Here is a 20,000-nt window from a genome sequence, read left to right as displayed (position 1 = left end):
GTTTGTTTCTGTGTTTCTTTCTGTCTCTCTGTCTTTCTTTCTTTTTGTCCTTTCTAATAGTCTCACTGTTATTTACAGTTTAAGTACTGGTCCTATGTTTGATCCTTTCGGTAGTTATAGCACTGAATTCTCACAAATCAGCCAATTAGTTTGTTAATATCACATCGTGTGTTTGTCTTTTTGCTGTATTATTATTTTTCATATGCATTTACAGCACATATGTTTTTGTCACTCTCTATCTGCTCCTTCCCAGCTTGTTCTTTGTCTGTGGATTCCAACAAAAAAGAGGTCTTTGTTATTTAATGTAACGAGGGGTCTATAATTCAAGATTGTTTTAGAATGATACTTTTATTACATTTGCTGAATCTGCGTTTTTCGCGAACCCGGCCCGATAAAAAATAAAAGAAATGTCTTTTCAGAAGTTCCAATCATTTTTGAATATCTGCCAAGCATTGAGTAAATATTCTTCGCAAGACTGACAGCAGATGAATGCAGTTTTAGAGCATGCAGAGAGACGGGATTACATAGGTAAAGCTTGTGCGCCGCAAAATAAGCTGGCCTCTGTGCATTTTTCACATAACAAGCAGTTTCATTCATTGAACAGAGACACGCACTCTTTTCACAAAGAAAAGGTTGCAAAAAAAACCCCACCCACCTAAGTACTTTCTACTGTTTCAACCCTTTGACAGGACGTGCAAGAGTTCGTTCACGGGAGATCACTCATCATTATCACCTTTCAGAAAAAAGAAAACAAAGTTCACCAGGTGACTTCTTCAATGGGGCAAACAAATTCCTACCATTCATCCTCAACCGTTTGAACCCGAGACAGAACCAAACTGTGAAAGTTTGATAGGTATTGGCGAAAACAAAGAAGAAAAAGAAAAGAAAGAAAAACAAAGAAAACAGAAAAATTAAAAGAGAACGGGAAGGAAGACGGAACTAAATATTTAAAAAAAAATTGTTACAAAACTATATTTAACAACAAGGTGTACAACATTCTACAGTTCATTTCCACGGGAAACCGACAAGAATATCCTACCTCAACGACAGAGAGCTAAAGAGAGAAGAACACGAAAATAATACCTGCATGGAACCGTGTTGTCGGTTTCCGGCCAAACTTACATGCGAGTATCTTTCTCTGTCAGTCTGACAAATCGCTGGCAGGTGCTTTGAAATTGACAAGTGGTTTGGTCCCGCAGGCTGAAAGTGAGCAGACCGTTTTACAGTCAGTGGCACGGGGAAAAATGAGAGAGAGAGAGAGAGAGAGAGAGAGAGAGAGAGAGAGAGAGAGAGAGAGAGTGTTGGGGGCTAATTTGTGGCAGTTTCCAGGCGAGTTGAAATTGATCGCCTGTCATATTTCGGCGTTTAAATAAACTGGGTGTAAAACGGTCGCGTGGGTTCGTGAGGGTCGAAGTTGTTTGGGAAAGAGAAAGGCGAAGAAGAATCAAGAGGTTTTTTATTTTTTATTTTTATTTTTTGTAATGTATGTGGGTGTGTGTGTCTAGTTGAAAGCGGCTTGAGGGGAGAGGAGGCGGGGCATGGACAGGAGGGCATGGAAGAGGGAAGGAAAGATGTACTTTCATGCCATTTTATTTCCATACACAGTCTACTTCCCCCACTCACCGCCCCACCCAATCTTACCCTATAGCCCGCCTCATCGCCGGCTAATCTCTCTGTCTTAAAAACAAATAAACAATCAAACAAACAACAACAAACAGAAAAAAATATAACCAAACAAATACGCATTGAAACATACATGCACACAGAGATGCTGACGAGTTTAAGGCCCACTTTTTCCGGTTAGTCACTACATTACTTTCACAAATGTAAGCATACAACAAACCTTGAAACCCCTCCCCTCCTTGGATTCTTCTTTTGACCAAAATGTTTTTGTAAGCAAAAGATAAAGAAATAAAAAAAGAAGAAGGATATACAAAAAAACACACACGCAAATATACAGCTAGACATGCAGTCAAGAAGCCGAAAAAGTAAGAGAGGAAAAAAAAAAAAAAAAAATTCCAAGAAAAGAAAAAAAGAAAAAGAAACCAGAAAAAAATTCGCATAACACACATATTAATAGAACTCGCGACAGCGAAGGATATCACTTCATATTGCCTCGTTTACTGCCCTTCCTATAACCTCCCTTTAACGATAGTTCCCACTGCGCATGTCTGCCCGATGCACCAACATGGCCGAGTGTAAACTCCTCAATAACGACCCGAAATAAAACAAAAATATTTGTTTCACTTCTCATTCAACTTTTCGCAACTGTCAATCTTTGTCGACAAAGCTCCTACCTTTAAGTGCTGCCATAAACAGCGGGCTGTTTGTTTATGAGTAGCCATAAACGTTTTTACTGTTCCTTTGAAGTCCAGTGCTTCAATCCATAATTTATGTTATTATGCTTGCAAGCGCGCCATTATGGTCCATTGTCGAGGGGTTTATGAATATTGAAAAGAATGTTTCAATTTCATTCAGTAGTGCAGACCATGTCGAGGGTTTTCTTGCATTGATATTTGTAGCTGAGAGGTATTATAGAGATGCGTGATGTTGGGATAGTGAAGGGAGTGCGCTGTGTATACGTGTCTTCGGTTTTGGTCAATATATTGAGACACACTTGCTATCAATTAATCGCTATTCTGAAATTACTATTTTTAAAAAAAATGTCCACATTGATATTTCATACACCTCCAAATTGATGAAATAGCTGAGTTCATATCTCCTTCTTATTTCGTCAGATAAATCCACGCGTTGGATGAGTGTTCAAAATAATGTAATTAAACATTAGTCCATTGCATTCCGTTAACCCTAAGCATTAGATCCAACAATGATATTGATTAGCCTACGTCGCGACACTGATAATTTATATGTTTTCACTGAATTGGTGTCCCTAGCGTATACAATGTCAATTTTGAAAGAAAAAAACCCAATAATATAATGGTTAATACGGGCCTGGTTTTACAGCACAACTCAGCTAACCTGACAATTATTATCCTTCCCTTAATACAGCTGTTATCTCCGTTCCCTCAGCCTATCATTTCTGTCAACTGTTCAAGTGCACCTTGCTTTAGAGTTTCAGGCATGTTGTTTCTCATGTCCCCTCGTATTTGTTTCAGGCTCAGCGGTCTCGCGAGAAGGGGCGTGACCGGGCGAGAAAACCACACACACTTTGACAAACCGAGACAGATGGCAGCCACGGCGCATGCGTCAGAAGAAGGAAGAGAAAGGTGTGGAGACAGGAGGAAGACTTTTTTTTTTTTAAAAAGCAGGAGCATTCTAAGGAAGGAGATTTACCCGTGTGGGTTCACCTGTACTGCCTGTACTTTGATGTGTAAAAACAATAGAAGCGGTGAGACTGAGTGACTGAACGATTCAGCCTGTCTTATTGAAAAAACAGTTTTCTAGAGGAAGAGATTGGACTTTGGGTTCGCTGTCCCAACTCTATAGTTTGTATCCGTAAAAACACTGAGAAGCGGAGAGACTGAGTGACTGAAAAATGCAGCCTGTTCTATCATGAAGAACATGAGCAATCTAGGGGAAGAGATTGACCCCTTGATTCATCTGTCACAACTCTGATTTGTAAACATAAAACAGCAGAAGCAGTGAGAGCGATTGACTGAAAAATTCAGCCTGACCTATTATGAAGAACAGTATACTCTATTAAGGGGAAGAGATTGACTTCTAGGTTCGCCTATCACAACTCTACTTTGATTTGTAAAAAAACGAAACAGTAGAAGAAATAAGACAGATTGACCTAAAAATTCAGCCTGTCCTATCCAGGTTTCCCAATTGCTTCGTTTCCGGCCGATTTATGTGGAGCACGTGATGCGCACAAACAAATATTGGCGGTCAAGAAGTGTCGTCTGCGCAATGATCGCGGCGGCTTTCTTGACCGCCAAGGACGACCACGCACGTTGTGAGACGTCATTCGTTAGACCTCAATTGAAGAAATATATAATTAAAGAGGAAAAGATTGACCTCTAGGTTCACCTGTCCCAACTTTAATTTGATTTGTGTTAAAACAAAACAGTGCGAGTTATTTACTGACTGACAAATTAAGTCTGGCATACTGACTTTTTGAAGAAGAGAAGTATTTACTGTGAACAGATTGACCTCTGTTGTTTGTTCCGTCTTTACTTTGATGTGTAAACACAACATTGTAGAAGAGGTGGGGCTGAAAGATTGAAAACAAATCAGACTTTCCCATTGTGTATACAAAAGAAAAATTAGTATATGTACAAGTTATGTTTGTTCCAAACTGGCCACGTGACTGAAAGAAATATTCTGATGATAATTTCGTGTGTACGGAAAGTGAAACTGATCACGTGAAACTCACCATGACAGGAGAATGCAAACCATGACAGAAAATTATCTAAACAGTTTTTTTAAAAAGAGAAATTGCGTCAAAGTTGCCACGAATGAACAACAAAACACACATGCAGGCTTTGCATGAATGACATAGTGTTTTCTTTATACTGAGATGCATTTACTGGTGGAAAAAGACACTCACACCGTGAGTTGACACTGAGTGAAAAGTACGACTGGCAGTCCTGCATTGCTTCGTAATGCGATTATTTCTTATGCTTGGGTTCTACGCTCGACATCACCCACACACACACACGCACGCACATACAGACACACTGGCACACACATAGACAGAGACATAGGCACAGACACGCATCTTGTTAAGACATCAACCGTGGCATAAGTGGCAACAGAAAACCGAAGCAACACAGACTTTTGTTTGATCTTTGTCAGAACAAATATTATCTAAATGGCAGACACAAAAAAGAGGAAGAAAAAAATGAAAAACGCGTGCCCGACAAAGCAAGATCTGTTTTCAAACGCAGAAGCACGTTTTAGAAGTGAGAAACTGACAGTCAGTATCAGCAAGGCAAGCGTTCAAACTACAAACGTTGCCAGTTTCAGCACGCACCAGTTTCAAAACTCTACACAGAAGACACGGCATGGAAAAGCAAAAGTTGCAAGCGTGGGGCCATCGGCACGAGAGAAAGAGCGTAGAATTGGAGCGAAGAAGTCGAAAGTCACGACTTTTTACAGAGAGAAGAAAAAAGAAGGCGTGGTGATGACATTTTCTGTTGACAGACTCTGACTGAAAAAAAGAGAGAGGGAGGAGAGGGAGGGGGGGGGGGGCTTAAAATCCAGGGCTAAGGAGAGACACAGACTAGCCCCTCCGAGGGTTGTGCTCTCTGTTTCTGTCTGTCTGTCTGTCTGTCTGTCTGCCCTCAGCCCCCCCCCCCCCCTTCATCATCTCTCGCCCTCTCTCGAACTACTGTTGTTGTTGTTGTTGTTGTTGTCGCTACTTGTGGGCGGGGATGGTAAAATTATTTCTGTTGGTATTAGTTTTATCTTCGGCTTATGCTTTGCTTTTAATGGATCTGTTGCTGTCTTGTGCAATCTTCACGTTCTACTCACTTTACTATATGCCATTCTATCATATCATCTTCCTCTCCGGACATCCATTTCAGAAAGAGTGATTTGAATTTTTATATGAGTTATAATTGTAAAAACAAAACCAATGTTTACAATGAATGTTTATTTGTTTGTTTTGTTTTTTGTTACTGTTTGGACTTTCTTGATTGCCACCATTGTCCACGACTCATAGATTAGATATATAACATATCTCCTTGTCCTGAATACTCTATGAAATTTGAGAAAATGTAAATGTGTCTGTTGATGGTAACAGAAGAAAGAAAAGAACAGCCATGCGCGAACAAATCTCATCAGTTTTAAAACTTGCATTTATTTTAACGTGCATTTGTCTGTAAATGATGATGACTTTTACATGTGTGTGGACATTGAAAAAGCATCATGCATGTGAGGCTGTGACTACCAGCAATGTAAAATGAGTGTTTTACATATAAATGATTGCGATTGAGTGACATTGACTCATCATCTTTGTATACACTTTATGAACAAAAACAATTGAACATAATTATTGTGAATGATTGATCAACCCTCGTATGTTTGTGCCAGTGTGTTTGTCGTCATCAGAAGAACCAGCAGTGTTGAAGTCTTTACGTATCAGCATTATCAACACACCATAACTATTTACCAATGTAATCTTTTCAAGATAATGGTTGAACAGGTTACGTCTGTGATAGTGTATTTTGTTCTCTGTTCAGAGTCTTCTCTTGAAAAAACTAGTCTATTTAGAGATTGTAGAATGTCAGCGGTTATACTAACGGCAGAACAGTCTTTTATTTTTTATTTTTTATTCAATGTTTATTTTTTATTGTTGTTTTTATGCTTACAGGCGGAATGGGAACATCTTGGTTGTATTCGATGTACTTGCAAATCTAGCTTTCATTCATGGCGGTTGCTCGTAGACCCGTAGACAAGCAGTTCCAATGGCAACGATGAAATTAAGGTCGGGGGGGGGGGGGGGGGGGGGTAGTCTTGTGCAATGTTAAGTTATCACAATATAATCTGACAAAAATAATCCAAACGGCACACGTGGAAACAGGTAGCTATATTTTCCCTTGAAACGCGGAAAACAAAACAGGATACATAATAGTCATTCACTTGTTAATAGAATTCCTTCCACCTCCTTTGCCATTATCCTTAACATCATGACACAATCCCCATTTATACCGGTGTAACGATGATATCTTGGCCCCGTGGTCATATTACTCCCTCAAGACTGAAATGTTGTTTGCTGGTAAAATGAAAGAAGTGAAATTATTGAAAGACGAAAAGCATGTCAGTTTCTTGCATGTGAAAAAAAAATTGGTGGTGAAATTTAATAGATTTCACCCCAAAAATCGATTTCTTCGAAAACGTGTACCAAATGGTTACGTCCCTTGAATGAGAAGGGAAACATTTTAGGATGAATCAAATGTCTAAGTTAAATACAACAAATTGGTTGGACAAATTTGGCCCCATGAATGTAAGGACTCATCGCTCATCAGTACTATCGAAGGGTGTTTTTTTGTTCAGTGTGGAGTTTATACAAGATCAACGAGGCCGAGAATCGTAATATGACCACGGGGCCAAGATGTCATCGTCACACCGGCACAGTATATATGTTCTGCGCGAACTTAGAATCCGGTTTCATTCTAGAATGGACCGGGTCCAGGTTGGAATTCTAACCCTGCGCAAGTACAGGGGTGCCATTCTAGAATGAAACCCTTGTTGCTGGTCCATTCTAGAATCGGCCGTGCGCAAGGTTGGAATTTGGGTCCAAGTTGGAATAGTCATTTCAGTTAGACTATCACACAGCCAAAGCCACAAATGTGGATTTTCTGTTTGTTTTTGTTTTTTGTGTGTTTGGTTGGTTTTTTTTCTCGGGTTTTTTACACTTTACTCAAAGACATCGTGAATTGGGATTGTGATGTTCTGAAAGTGATTACGATTTTGAGAGACACTCAGCACTGATCGCTACGAACGGAAATTTCCGGACTGACAGTGTTTTGCCGATCTCGCTTGTAACTTTTAATCTTATTCATATACATGAAGTTGGTCTTCTGAATTGTGAAGATATAATGTCAACTTTTTTTAAAACCTGTGACAACAGCTCTATAACTCACTCTGTCCTTCTGTTGGTCTGTCTGTCGGTTAGTCGGTCTGACCGTCTGTCTGTCTGTCTGTCAAAAAAATTGTCAAAAAACCGGACATTTCCGAGAGGGAGACAGCGCTGACATTGCAAGCGGCCGCAACCGGCTCTCATCACAAAAACAACTGCCCTGCAAACAATACCGCCCTGGTAGTCCCCCTTGCTATGGTCTGCCTTTGTTTATTGCGTACTCAGGAGTGTCAACTTTCTTGACATGACATGACATCGCAAGATCGCCAAAGGATTTTTTTCAGGGGTAGACAAATCAGCCCCATTTTATCAAAGGGAAGGTGCAGGTGGAGATAATTCAAGGGAAGACAACTCTGTCTTACCTACAAACATTACGGCCCCCTTTATTCAAGGGTTTCATTCTAGAATGGCACCCCTGTACTTGCGCAGGGTTAGAATTCCAACCTGGACCCGGTCCATTCTAGAATGAAACCGGATTCTAAGTTCGCGCAGAACACATACACACGCCTGACCGAACAAGACAAGGCGGACAAGACCTAATCGGACACGGCTTGAGTGGTTTACGAGATGGACAGCAAAGTCATACTGACCAAAAAGAAAACAGTGGTCATTGTTTGGCCTGGTCATTTTTCACCTTCATCTCAGGGCTGTGTCTCAAGCCTCGGACACACACGTGTCATGTCTAGCTATCTCATTCACACGTCACCGGGTGAAAATTAATTTCTTCTTGCCTGTGTCCGTGTGTGTTGTTGTTGTTGTTGTTGTTTTTGTATTTGGTGACTGCTAAGAATGCGTGACCATCAGCTTGTGGGAAGTCGGAGGTGTTGAGGGAGGGAATAAGGAATGGCCGGTGTAGAGGCAGTTGCTTGACAGAATGTAGAAAAGACATGTTCTTTTGGTGGCTGATTATAGAGAAACAAATATTTGGTCCGTTTCCGAAAAATGCTGCAGGAAAGTCTAAACGGCGTATTTTTCATTACAGTGACAGTTTAAAAGGTGACATGAAAAATTCAAACAGGAAGTATTAGTAAATGCTTCCCGAGTGGCAGTAGAATTATACAGCAAAATAGTGTTCAACCCAATATCATATTCATTTACTCCACAAGTGCGGTAACGTGAGTCGCATGCGCGTGAATGACAAATAATCCCTGCATGTCGATGTCATGCACTGTCGGTTTGCAGAAATTGCAAAGCCCTCGACTTGCCGTCTCGGTAAAAAAAACAAAAACCACTTTAACTTGTGAAACTGACATGCCTCACGTTGTCAATTTCATTTATTGACAGACAACAGATTCCTTGGTGCATGTAAATTTCACGCGCTGTTGGAGTCCTAGACTACTGAACAGTGCATGCGTGGAAGTCAGTGAATCATTTTTGAGAAATGTTGCTTCGCTGTGGAGAGCGTACTGTATAGGTGAGGCGTATGGATATTTGTTCTGACTTGCCCCTTTCGTGTTGAAATCCGTTGTCATGTTTTGCAATGTATCTGATAGTGTTAATTGCTCGTCGGTGTGAATATTGAAATGAAATGGAATATTTTGTCTTTTCCCCAATGTATCATTGTATTGCATTTTGGGAACCTCAGTAAAATGAACATTTGACTGTCAACTTTTGTTGTTGCTGTTGTTGTTGTTGAGTGTTGCTTGCACATGAGTGAGTGGGTAAGAAAAGAATAAGTGCATTACCAAAGAATGAATGCGCACACATATATCTACAACTGTGTACGTGTGCATATATGTGCACTTGATTTTGTCTGCCTGCATATCTGTAGGGCTCTCTATCTGTCCGTTTTGACACATGTCTGCCTGTCCGTCTCTTCTCCCTTGTGTCTTTGGACATATACTTAAAAGCATCTACATCAAACCGGAAGGAACTCTGACACATTGTTACACCCCAGAAAACACACAGCCAAACATAGACTAGGCTAGTCCTCTGAAAATTGTCAATTTGTAGATTTACTTCACTAACCCGATCAGAGTTGTCGAGCCAACCTCCTGTAAAAAAACCGGACTACAGTGAAACCCCTCATTTAAGACCCCCCCCCCCCCCCCAATTTAAGGCTTCCTCCATTCCGTCCTCCTTGCCTGTACATTTACCTCCATTTTAAGACTCCTTCCTTTTTAAGACCTGATTTTCTCAGATTTTTGAAAGTCTTAAAAGGGGGGTTCCACTGTACTTTCCAAAGGGTCAGAAGCTCTGAATGTCACTGACACTCTCACCGTCCATCTATCATCAATCTCTGACCACCCATCACCCCCCCCTCCCCATGGGCAGGTTCGTAAGTGACAACTTAATTCTCAACTATGCTAACATACAACGTTTCTGGTCGTAAGGTTGTCTGACCTACAAGTATGTTGACCAAAAAACAAGCAGTCATTAAAAACAATGGACATAGAATTCTTTGTCAAGAGGAGCGATAAAAAAAGCCTGGAACATCGGGTCGCTGGACGGTCAGGGGTTAAGTCTTTCAGAACAAATTAGAGTCTGGACAAACAGTGGACATGTGTATATATTATATACACGGGTTTATGTTAGGTTTTTGTCTTTTTAGTTTTATCGGTCATTTATAGGACATAAAAACGTGATGATGACCACAACAAATGAGAGGGGGGGGGGGGGATGCTAACTAGAACTACATTTTAGGACTTGTTTAAATATCAGAACTACAAAACAAAAAACAAGAATTCAGAAAGTTAAAAAGAAGCCTCAAGAACACAGACACACACGGACACACCAATACCGCCACTGAAAGACATACATACATACATATAGACAGACAAACACTCACGTACGCAGGCGCACGCACGCACGCACGCACGCACGCACGCACGCACGCACGCACACACACACACACACACACACACACACACACACACACACACACCACCTCCACCACCACCTCTACCACTACCACTACCACAATTACCACAACACCACCATTTAACAACTTTAACCACTACCCTCCCCTTACCCCACCCCCCATAGTCAAACTTCTCCCACCATCCCAAATCTAACACAAAAGCGAAGGGGTTAAACCACGCACCCGGCTCTCTCTAAAGCGAGTGTTTAAAAGCTGCGGATATGTGCGGTCAGAAGCGAGTGCATTGCAGGAAGCTGGTAGAATTAACCCCTCGCACGCCACAGCCCCGCCCGGAGATCAGGCCCCAAAGGCGGAGGTTTGCATTCTGCAGTCAAATGTCACACGCTTCGCCTTTGCCCGGGATTTCGGCCGATCCCGAGTCAGGTCAATAGTTAATCGGAAAAAGTGAAAAACCTCGGAAGGAAGAGGGGTTTGGGGGATGGGGGTAGGGTCGGAGAAAGTAGAGGAGGGGGTGGTGGTGTGAGGGTTGAGGGGTGGCGCAGAGAGAAAGAGAAATAGAGAGGGGGGAGGGAGGGAGTGGGTGTAAAGTCTGGAAGATAAAAACGAAGAATCAGGAAGAAGAAGAGGACAAAGCTGTCCGTATGAAAAGAAAGAGAATAAAGAATAAAGAAGGAGAGAGAGAGAGAGAGAGAGAGAGAGAGAGAGAGAGAGAGAGAGAGAGAGAGAGAGAGAGAGACAGAGAGACAGAGACAGAGACAGAGAGAGAGACAGAGAGCGACAGAGACAGAGAGAGAGGGAGGGGGGGCAGGGAGAGAGACCGAGGCAGGGAGAGAGGCCGAGACAGAGACAGACAGACAGACATACAGACATACAGACATACAGACATACAGACAGACAGACAGACAGACAGACAGACAGACAGACAGACAGACAGACAGACAGCCAGACAGGTAAACTCGATTCTGTTTATCTGAGTGTCTGTATATTAACAAGTACAGGAAGAATTAGCTTCATGGGTAATGTTGTCAGTTAAATTAAGTCTGAATGTACTCACTAACACTATTACATCTTGTTTTTTTTCTTAATTTCTTTTTTTACTAAGAAGACCAACATACTTTCATACGAGCCTTTTTTACTATTGGTTGAAATTTCTTGTCGCTAACATTATAGCGTATGTCAGATGCATAGCAGGTTGAAAATACTAGTTATTACTCATCAGTCAAAAACGTGACCTGGAATGTCTATATACTTTTATGTCACGAAAGCATTTCAAATGTGACAAATCAGAGCCATAAACGTTGATCGTAATTAATCGCGTCCGTCGCGATATAACCTTGAATGGTTGAAAACGACGTTAATTAAACACCAAATAAAGAAAGAAAATTAATCGCGTGGGGGTACGATGTTTCAAACCAAATCACAGCCTAGAGGTGAGCAATTCTACATGATAAGTAGTCTGGTAAGCACTTCAACCTACATTTCCCTTGCACTCTCTTCCATTCCTCATACATCTTTAGTTACAAACGAGCACGGCATGTACACAACAATAGAGCAGTGTTGGCACTGTCTATGCACCTTTCAGGGGAGGTTATTCACACCTAAACACGCTGGTATTTAGAACACTGGCCCCTGTTTTATGGGATATCGAGTCAGGTATTCCATTAACAAATAACAGGATTTTCTCCTATTCAAACACGATTTCGGTCAGAAAATTTACGATATAATTATGCGCTGTCAGGTAAGTTTTTGTAATGGAACTGTTCTGGTTCTCTTGTCTGTTTTGAGCATACCTCCTACATACAGGATGTTTGAAAACACTTCCGTTCAAGAGAATCAACCATAAAACTAAATATTCTATCTTGTTGTTGGGTCCTCAACCCCATCGTATAAACCAACTCATGTCCAATATAGGCAATTTAGACCTGACGGACAGTAAGCCCCTTCATTTTCTTCTTCTGGGTCGTCAAGTATTTTTACGCTCAGTATATATTTGTACTTTTTATTATTTTTATTTTTGCAATTTGAAAAAAAAATTGCTCGTTTGATTACAAGCCACCCCCCGCGGGTTAGGGGGAGTCCCATATTGGTTGGGACGAGAAAGAATTTACCCGATGCTACCCAGCATGTCGTAAGAGGCGACTAACGGTTCTGTTTCTCCTTTTACCCTTGTTAAGTGTTTCTTGTATAGAATATAGTCAATGTTTGTAAAGATTTTAGTCAAGCAGTATGTAAGAAATGTTAAGTCCTTTGTACTGGAAACTTGCATTCTCCCAGTAAGGTCAAAAATTGTACTACGTTGATTAGTGCTTTTGTGAACAAGAAACAATTAACAAGTGGCTCTATCCCATCTCCCCCCTTTCCCCTATCCCATCTCCCCCCTTTCCCCGTCGCGATATAACCTTGAATGGTTGAAAACGACGTTAAACACCAAATAAAGAAAGAAAGAAAGAAAGATTACAAGCCGAAAATATTTCAGTCTTTCCAATTTCTTTACAACACTATCGTTACAAAAACGGAGCAATATTTATTTTAGGTTTATGTATATATGTGATTATACAATGTCAGGTTCCAACATTTTTGTCAGGGCAATGACATGACAGCATTGTCATTAAAACACAGATTCGTGAGACATTAAAACTGAGTCATTTGCAGAATTTCCCACGAGAAAGGAGATTCTTTGTTTGTCGGGGATAGAGTGATTGACGAATCTGTACAAAAATATGTTCATAGAAGATGTTTGAAATGCAGTTGAAACCATTATTTAAATGAGAAAAAAACCCACACGATTCAGATAGACCGCTGACTAGTAATTACCTAATAAACCCATCATTTATTTTATTTTATAAAGTTGCTTCATTAGTTTTATTAACGATTAATAATGGTTAGGTTTTCCACCTTGACAGTTTTTACTAAGGAAGTTTAGAAATTATTTTCTCAATATTGGAAGTATAAAAACATGTTAAAACAAAATAAAGCACAAAAACAACAACAACAAAACACCCCTCCAAAAAAAACCCACAGCAACAACAAATAACAGTAGTAATAAAAACATGTTTTCGCCTTCCTCGCACTCTGTATATATATGAAAAAGAGAGAGAAAAAATATGGATTAAAAGAAAGCCCTGGATTGTTGATTCGATGCAATGAACAATAAATTATACGGACTTTGTGCTACACTCGTCCATAATTCTATAATGTACGCTTTTGGTTTTGAGGGCATGTTTTTTTCGAGGACACGATTTTCTTCAACATGATGCTCAAATAATAATCCCCATATCCATGTTCCATGCACTGTCAAGCTATTTATTTGGTGAGGTGTCCAGTTATTTATCTATCTTCTTAAAAAATAAAAAAATAAAGATTCGCCCAAAGAAAAAAATCCAAAACGACATCGGAGGAGGAGGAGGAGGAGGGTGAGAAGGGAGGAGAAGGTGGAGAGAGTGGGGAGGAGGAGGAGGGGGAGGAGAAGGAGAAAGGAGGAGGAGGAGGGGGAGGAGTAGGAAGAAGAGGAGGAGGATGAGAAAGAGGAGGAGGATGACAAAGAGGAGGAGAGGGTAGGAGGAGGAGAAAGAGGAGGAAGAGGAGAAAGAGGAGGAGGAGAAAGAGGAGGAGGGGGAAGGAGGAGGAGAGAGAGGAGGAGGGACAAGGAGGAAGAGAAAGAGGAGGAGGAGGAGGAGAAAGAGGAGGTCGAGGATGTGAAAGAGGATGAGGATGAGGATAACCACGACTACGATAACGACGACGTCGACGACAACGACGACGACGACGACGACAACGAAGAAGAAGAAGAAGAAGAAGAAGAAGAAGAGTTTAGTTAAACTTCTCAACGTCTTTTCAGAGCCGATCGCCGAATTTTATGTTGTATGCATTGTCAGGTACGCGCACGGGGAAAGATTTGATCCTTTTCTGTGTCATTTGCTACAGTTGTTGCAAGCATAAATCTCTCCCTTTGTGACAAAAAGTCATAAGCGGCGACTAGCCCTCATTGAAATACCTTTTTGAAGAGCAAGCTAGCTAGCAATGAAAGAACGAATTGCCTCGAATATAAAAGCAAAAGTTTCCGAACATCTGCTTCAGAACTCCTTTATTTCTTAGGCTTCGACAGAGCAAGAAGGCGAAAGGAAAACGAGTGAGAGAGGGATATTTTTGATATGTACATGCTTCGGTGCTTTTTGGCGTTTTATCTCCACTCCATCTGTTTTGTGCAAAGAGAGAATTGAAAGGATGATAGACTATTTATGGGGGGAATAATGAACCTGCTTGTCAAAGAGAACAAGAGAATTTTCATTCTAAGAACCATGAAGTTGAGGGTTATGCGATTAGTTCAAAACCTTTACGAGAATGATACAGTTTTGATGACGTCAAGGACGCAATTAATTGTCTTTTGTGAGAGAGAGAGAAGAGAGAGAGAGAGAGAGAGAGAGAGAGAGAGAGAGAGAGAGAGAGAGAGAGAGAGAGAGAGAGAGTCAGTGTGTGTGTGCGCGCGCGCACGCGTGTTTGTGTGTGAGTGCGTGCGCGCTTGCATGCGGGCGCGCGCGCGCGCGTGTTTGTGTGTGTGTGTCAGTGTGTGTGTGTGTGTGTGTGTTTGTGTGCGTGTGCGTGTGTGTGTGTGTGTGTGTGTGTGTGTGTGTGTGTCTGCGTGCGTGCGCGCGGTACACGTGCGCATGTCCTTATATATATATACAAGCTCGTGCTCTCTATAATATTCATGTTTGTGAGTCTGCTTGTGCCCACGTCTCTGGATCATTATATATGAACATAAATTAATATTAACCGAGTTCCATATTCTTTTCCTTCCTCATTAAAAATTACGACTTTGCTATACGATGTATTGCGAGCGTTAATAAACGAATAAAACGTGATTCGTGCATTGCATTCATATCAAATCACAGTTCCCCATTTCTTCGTCTTTTTGCGTATTAACAACGGGACGGTAGAAATGAACACTCAGCTAACCCCTTGCATAACAAATGTTATTTCTCTTTGTGTGTGTGTCAAGAAGCATCATAATCGCTCACAACCCATCTTTCACCTCCCCCCTCCACACATGCACACACACGCACATGCACACTCACACACACTCACACACTCACACACACACACACACACACACACACTCACACACGCACACACACACAAACACACACACACACGCACACACACACACACACACACACACACACACACACACACACACACACACACACACAAACACACGCACGCACAGTCACAACGTCTTCTTCAAACGTACTTGATTTCACACACACCGTGTTCTCTCCTTCAATTCTACTTGATTTTACACACACCACGTCCTCTCCCTCAATCATACTTGATTTCACACACACCACGTTCTCTCTCCCTCAATCATACTTGATTTCACACACGCCACGTCCTCTCCCTCAATCATACTTGATTTCACACACACCGTGTTCTCTACCTCAATCATACTTGATTTCACACACACCACGTCCTCTCCCTCAATCATACTTGATTTCACACACACCACGTCCTCTCCCTCAATCATACTTGATTTCACACACACCACGTCCTCTCCCTCAATCATACTTGATTTCACGCACACCACGTTTGTTTGTTTGTTTGCTTAACGCCCAGCCGACCACGAAGGGCCATATCAGGGCGGTGCTGCTTTGACATATAACGTGCGCCACACACAAGACAGAAGTCGCAGCACAGGCTTCATGTCTCACCCAGTCACATTATTCTGACACCGGACCAACAAGTCGCACACCACGTCCTCCCCCTCAATCATACTTGATTTCACACACACCACGTCCTCTCCCTCAATCATACTTGATTTCACACACACCACGTCCTCTCCCTCAATCATACTTGATTTCACACACACCACGTCCTCTCCCTCAATCATACTTGATTTCACACACACCACAATCATACTTGATTTCACACACACCACGTCCTCTCCCTCAATCATACTTGATTTCACACACACCGTGTTCTCTACCTCAATCATACCTGCTTTCACACACACCACGTTTTGTTCCACAAACGCACTTGATTTCACACACACCGTGTTCTCTACCTCAATCATACTTGATTTCACACACACCACGTCCTCTCCCTCAATCATACTTGATTTCACACACACCACGTCCTCTCCCTCAATCATACTTGATTTCACACACACCACGTCCTGTTCCACAAACATACTTGATTTCACACACACCACAATCATACTTGATTTCATACACACCACGTCCTCTCCCTCAATCATACTTGATTTCACACACACCACGTCCTGTTCCACAAATTAACGTACTTGATTTCTCTCCCGCAAACGTACTTGGCTTTGTAAAGATACCCCTCAATTCAATTAATTAAGCGATCATGTTCAACCTCAAAGATCTGTCCAGGCTTTTACATTCTTCTTCTTCTTTTTTCATGGGCTTAGACTCCCACGTTCACTCATGTTTTTAGCACGAGTGGATTTTTTACGTGTATGACCGTTTTTATCCCGCCATTCAGGCAGCATACGCCGATTTCGGGGGAGGCATGCTAGGTATATTCGTGTTTCTATAACCCACCGAACTCTGACATGGATTACAGGATCTTTTCCGTGCGCACTTGGTCTTGTGCTTGCGTGTACACACGAAGGGGGTTAAAGGCTGACATAGGCCTATTTAATTAGTTTAATTCCTTCCAGGGCTTTTCCCATCGTTGCGGGAATGTATAAATTAAGCTTCCTGCAAAGTTTTAGGTTTGAAGTCCTTACCAATTACGAGAAATAATTCATTCTTTATTGCATTGTTTAGCAACAGTTCTCCAGGACTTGGGCTATTTTTAGACCGTTGACGTCACTTCGTGACGTTTCGTAAACCAAAGATGGCGTTTGAGACTGTTCTGTTTACATTCGACACTATCAACACCACTTTGCAATACTGAAATAATTTTTTCTGTGTTCGAAAGCTACAGCCAATCGTTATTATATCCCCTTAGGTACAGTTTTATAACATTATTGGCACATGTAAACAATATGAATTAATTAATGAACGCTACGAGTATGGCAGCCTTTAAGTCACTAGCAGGTCTGCACATAAGTTGACCTGGGAGATCGGAAAAATGTCCACTCTTAACCCACCTGGCGGCAGCGACAGGGATTCTTCTTCTTCTTGTTCTTCAGCGTTCCTAGATCAGGCCTTAGTCTAGATTTCCAGTCCAATATGGGTTGTGAAGTTTGTGGTCGTGTCCAGTCTTGTTTGGTGTTTCTCCGCTAGAGTAGCTCCATGCGGCCAGTGCTGTGTCCGTGCGTCTTGGCAGGGATTTCAACTCACGACCTCCCGATTAGGAGGCCGGCGTCTTACTGCGCCCGCTTTTACATTATATATGACCATCCATCGGTATGGACGCATGCCAAAAATAAACAGCCTGGCTGCTTTCTGTGAAAAATTGAAAGTTTATTTTCCTGAAATAACTTTGCAGATTTAACTCCGCCGCTGTCGCCTAGCCCAAAGGAGGAGGGCTAGCCATGCAATGAGACGTAGACGCCAACAGTACTTTCAGACCTGCATGAATGTGTACAAGAAATGAAGGGGTCTTCCAAGGCAATTTCCACATCACGAAGCTTGATTTTATATATCTCAACCAAAGTGATATGACTGCATTTTTAGAGAAAGAAAGAGAGAGAGAGAGAGAGAGAGAGAGAGAGAGAGAGAGAGTGTGTGTGTGTGTGTGTGTGTGTGTGTGTGCGCGTGTGCGTGTGTGTGTTTGTGTGTGTGTGTGTGTATGTGTGTGTGCGTGCGTGCTTAATTTTATATATTTCTCCCAAAGTGATATGACTGAATTTTTACAGAGAGAGAGAGAGAGAGAGAGAGAGAGAGAGAGAGAGAGAGAGAGAGAGAGAGTGTGTGTGTGTGTGTGTGTGTGTGTGTGTGTGTGCGTGCATGCGTGCGCGAGCGCGTGTGTGTGTGTGTTTGTGTGTGTGTGTGTGTGTGTGTGTGTGTGTGTGTGTGTGTGTGTGTGTGTGTGTGTGTGTGTGTGTGTGTCATTTTGCAAAAAAAACAAAAACCCTTCTCGCCCCCACACACATTCTACTCACATTACCAAGGAGGGGAGACAGCAGAAACGTGTTGAGCCTAATTAAAAGGGATAAGTGTTCACAAAGGGAAGAAAAGAAGGTGAGAAGAAGCACGCGTGGGAGCGCCAAAGAACCACACAATAGTTTGCAACCCGTCCCAAGTCAGTACCGAGGCATTTGGTCGAAAGTGTGTCAACAAAGCCCGTAACTCTGCTTTGATCTGATCTAATTGTCGCCCTTTGCGTTGTAAAAAGTGTGTTTTAAAACGTGACTTTTCTCAAATTACCGCCCTCAGTGCATGGCTGAACAACACCGATGACAACGACGATGAAACAAACCACGAGGAGGACGTTAACGATGATCATGCATGATGATGATTATGCCGATAATTAAGGAAAGAGAAAAAGAGAATGCTACGGGGGGACAAGAGCAAAAGAGAAAGAAGAACAAGATCAAGAAAAGGGTCAAAAACAAAATGAAAATGACGACACAGAAAAGAGACAGTACTCCAATAATAAATATTATTTTGGTATTATATTGTCATCAAAAAAGAGACAAAACAACCCATCATAAAAGGATTTCATAATCAGTTATTTTCTTGAAAGAGTCTGACAAACACTGCCACAAAACCTGCTGTGTCGGAATCACCATATAATTGCAGGAAACAGTACTACATCTGGATCCCGAACAACAGCCGAACTTCTGCGCAACGAGCATTATCAGACATCGCTGGAACCCAAAGCGTTGGACCTCATAGACCGTAACGCGATATTTTATTGTAACGGTCTGCATTCAGGCCTATGGGTAAAAAAGTGGGAAGCGGCTAAAAACAAGACAGTCCCGCACTTCAAACCAGAGTCATGCCGTCCGTTTGGACATGACAAGACAATAAAGAAGAACGAAGGTCTTGATATCTTCATAATTCCATGCTGATTTCTTTACATTGCGTCAGACGAGATCAACCATTACTGGCAATATCACCATTGTGCCCACCGGTCTATAAGAAGCCTGGCAAAATGTCAAAGTAGATACATTATTTTTCTATATCTATGCCTGGGAAACGGCGAGATTTGGTCTATTGTTTTTTTCCCTTCCCAGATGCTCACATAGGCCCCTATAATGTGTCTTGTACAAGCCAGCGACATTGACGTTTCAAGTCTCCTTTTTGCCTAGTTATTAACAATACGAAAATTGATCCCAAAAACACACAAAACAACAACAACAACAACAACAACAACAACAACAACAACAACAACAACAACAACAACAACAACAACAACAAAATTACAAACAAACTCCAGACATACAGACTGAAGTTGACAAGTATAAACAAGCGGCGGTAAGACAAAGACCGAACGGAGACATACAGTAAGCAAGCAGACACACAAGAACATATTAAAATAAATACATTTTTGGCATTCGTCAAAGATTTATTTCAATAAACCTATTTGAGGCTACATCAAAATAAGATAAAAACCGAAAGACATCAAATGGAAGACTATGACAAAGACACAATTAGGTAGAACATGCATGGTGTTTGTGTCAAAAAAGTCAAATTCATACCATTACAACAACAACAA

General features: G+C 41.6%; 1 protein-coding gene across 2 annotated transcripts in view; it reads left to right on the top strand.

Moving 5' to 3' along the window:
* Window positions 1-9,154, top strand: part of LOC138972961 (iroquois-class homeodomain protein irx-2-like) — a 54,892-nt gene extending 45,738 nt beyond the window's left edge. For both annotated transcript variants that reach the window (XM_070345618.1, XM_070345626.1), the window contains exon 7: window positions 3,117-9,154. The gene's annotated coding sequence lies outside the window, so the exon portion shown is untranslated. The remainder of the gene's footprint in view (window positions 1-3,116) is intronic.
* The last annotated feature ends 10,846 nt before the right edge of the window (window positions 9,155-20,000 follow it).

This window comes from Littorina saxatilis, linkage group LG1, assembly GCF_037325665.1.
Source record: "Littorina saxatilis isolate snail1 linkage group LG1, US_GU_Lsax_2.0, whole genome shotgun sequence".
In the NCBI taxonomy this organism is placed as follows: Eukaryota; Metazoa; Mollusca; class Gastropoda; order Littorinimorpha; family Littorinidae; genus Littorina; species Littorina saxatilis.
This window is presented reverse-complemented; position numbering and strand designations above follow the sequence as displayed.